The sequence below is a fragment of the Rhagoletis zephyria genome, unplaced genomic scaffold, assembly GCF_001687245.7.
Source record: "Rhagoletis zephyria isolate East Lansing unplaced genomic scaffold, Rhagoletis_zephyria_1.1 Rzeph_scaffold_01153, whole genome shotgun sequence".
Classification (NCBI taxonomy): Eukaryota; Metazoa; Arthropoda; class Insecta; order Diptera; family Tephritidae; genus Rhagoletis; species Rhagoletis zephyria.
Genome location: NW_016158237.1, coordinates 114380 through 116895, shown reverse-complemented (window position 1 = coordinate 116895; position 2516 = coordinate 114380). Strand labels below are relative to the sequence as shown.

At 33.0% G+C, this 2516-nt stretch overlaps 1 long non-coding RNA gene across 1 annotated transcript in view; it reads left to right on the top strand.

Moving 5' to 3' along the window:
* LOC108362963 (uncharacterized) overlaps positions 1 to 1432 on the top strand; it is an 11007-nt gene extending 9575 nt beyond the window's left edge. The window contains exon 3 of the long non-coding RNA XR_001847544.1: positions 1195 to 1432. This is a non-coding gene — a long non-coding RNA (uncharacterized LOC108362963). The remainder of the gene's footprint in view (positions 1 to 1194) is intronic.
* Positions 1433 to 2516: the final 1084 nt, after the last annotated feature.

Genomic DNA, 2516 nt, shown 5'->3' with positions numbered 1-2516 from the left:
TCTCAGTCCCATAGAATTTGTTTTGATAACTTTTGATTTTGAAATTTTAGCAAAAGTCTTATAACCAATTTATGAGATTGAAAATGAAAAGCGTGGGGCGCATGCAATACAAAGCATTATATTTAATTGACAATAGGCAAACTACATAACATAGACCTAAAATTTCTTCAGCGAAAGTACAAATTTGAGAATCGATTTTAAGCGGTCGTTATTCATATATCCACATACATATGAACATATACTACCCTTCATATCAATTCAGGTGGCTATTATATGCGCCCCACGCTTTTCATTTTCAATCTCATAAATTGGTTATAACGACTTTTGCTAAAATTTCAAAATCAAAAGTTATCAAAACAAATTCTATGGGACTGAGAAATATTATTTTCTACTTTTTAGTCCATTTATAAAAGCGTTGTATATTAAAAAGTTTTTTTTTTATATTATTTAGTTTAAATTAAACGACTTAGCACGAGATAATATTGAATCTTTAAAACAATCTGCTGTTCTTTTCGGAGGCTCAAATGTTTCCCCTTGTGAAAGAGGTGGCTGACAACGAGTCGGTTTAGATGACTGTCTTTTTTCATCTGTGTCGTCACCAAATGACAGTACAACGGAAGAACTTACTTTCTCCGGACATAAGCGAATGGACTCCTTTTGTTTTCTTTCAAGTCGCTTGTTAAGTTTCACAGATGTTTTGCGATCAACGCTAGAAATTTTGCCCTCTCGGTTGGTTCTTTGATCATACATAAACTTTAGTTCAATGGAGGGAATTTTCCTCGACTTTACGCATGTACATGTTACAGTTACGGGATTTGAACAGACGCAAAGAGCAAAAGACCTGTCACAAGTGCAGTTTAATGTCAAAGCGCACTTGCAGGAAGCCACATCAAACAACCATGCCAATGAACTTCTAAACTCTGCAAGCTTTGATTGATATGTTGAGCCCTTACTTTTGTAGTCTCTTTCGAATGACTTTTTGACATTTATATACTTACTGTGATAATCCTGAATTTTTTTGATAATTCTATTCTTTGATACTACAGGAATAGAACCTTTTTTGTAAACTGCTTCGATCTTCTCTGACACAATGTTAGCTACATCAGAAAAACATACATTAGTCCTATTGATTTTCGACGAAAGGTTAAATCTTTCCTCATTGCAGCATCGTAGAATAACACCATTAGTAGGAAGTGCAGAGTTTGGCAAATCCTTAGGATTGCCAATTAGTGGACATTCAAATGAATGTCTTGTTATAGGTTTCCGTTTCTGAGTAGTAACCTCCATTTAAAGAAGAAACTCAAGGCCCAAAAAGGTACCGGTAGGATTATGGGTGTGTTAATATTTTAAATAAAGTTTTGCGATATATTGGTATTTAGTGAATCACTAACAAAAAATAATGAGAAAAACTAAATTTTATTTTATAGTAAACTGGAAATGCAAACGGAATGGCAAAACCTTAATTAATGAGTCAACTTCAAGAAATGAGTTTCAATACATTTGTAACTGTCGCTGCTAATATCAAGTAGGTAGTTCACTTGAGATTTGCGTTATATATGTATTAGATAAACCAGCCATGCCCAGAATTTTCGAAGGGAAGTGCGAACTTGGTTGCTTCTAAAATTAATCCTATGCATCGTTGCAGGGAATGTAGAAATTTAGCTTTCCAATATATGTACATACATACATATGTATGTAGTAAAAAATATCGTACCAGAACAGACTCGGTAAATACTCCATACTTTACAGGTAGCTTTACTTGGTGTATTGGGTAAAGTTTCTGTGAATTTGAATATGAAAATTTTACCGTATTCTACTGCAAATTTGTGTGAACGTGAGAGTTATTGTACTATTCAACGTTTGTCTATAGGAAATTTTCGAAGTAATTTGTGATTGTATTTGAGATTTGAAAACGAAAATGTAATTGTATTGGGAGCATAGAGTAAATTGCTCTGGTAGGGTGATGTGTTTTTTTTCCGCAGATATTTCTTAATTGATCGTAAAGGCATTATGTCAACTTCATTTAATCCAAAAAATAATTGCTTAAATAAAAATAATCTGAATCTCTTAATTTTTCTTAAATTTAAAAACTTTGGCCTCATTGCGCGAATGGAAGATATTCATCGATTTCAAAATTTTTTTCTGCGTTTTATTTGTCTTTAATTACAGCAAGTTTTCCGCGCTATTACGTCTTTAAATTCGGAAAAAGTGTTTTTTCGCTCCACTCTTATACATATGGGGCATTTCACCTCAAGTGACCCAACTTTTGAAATCTATGTCTTCCGATCGGGATGAAATTTGCACCAAGGTTAGTCCTAAAAAATAGTAGTTATGACACAAAATTTCAATGGGATCGGTCAAACACACTCCGAGTTGGAGGGTCTAGAATTTTGACATTTTGGTCAAACGGCCATTTTTTCGGATCCATATAACTAATTACCTATTGTATTTAGAAAATTTTTTCAGGAATGTTTTCGATAGATTTCTCTTCAGTCTTTACAAATTTTATTTTTTTT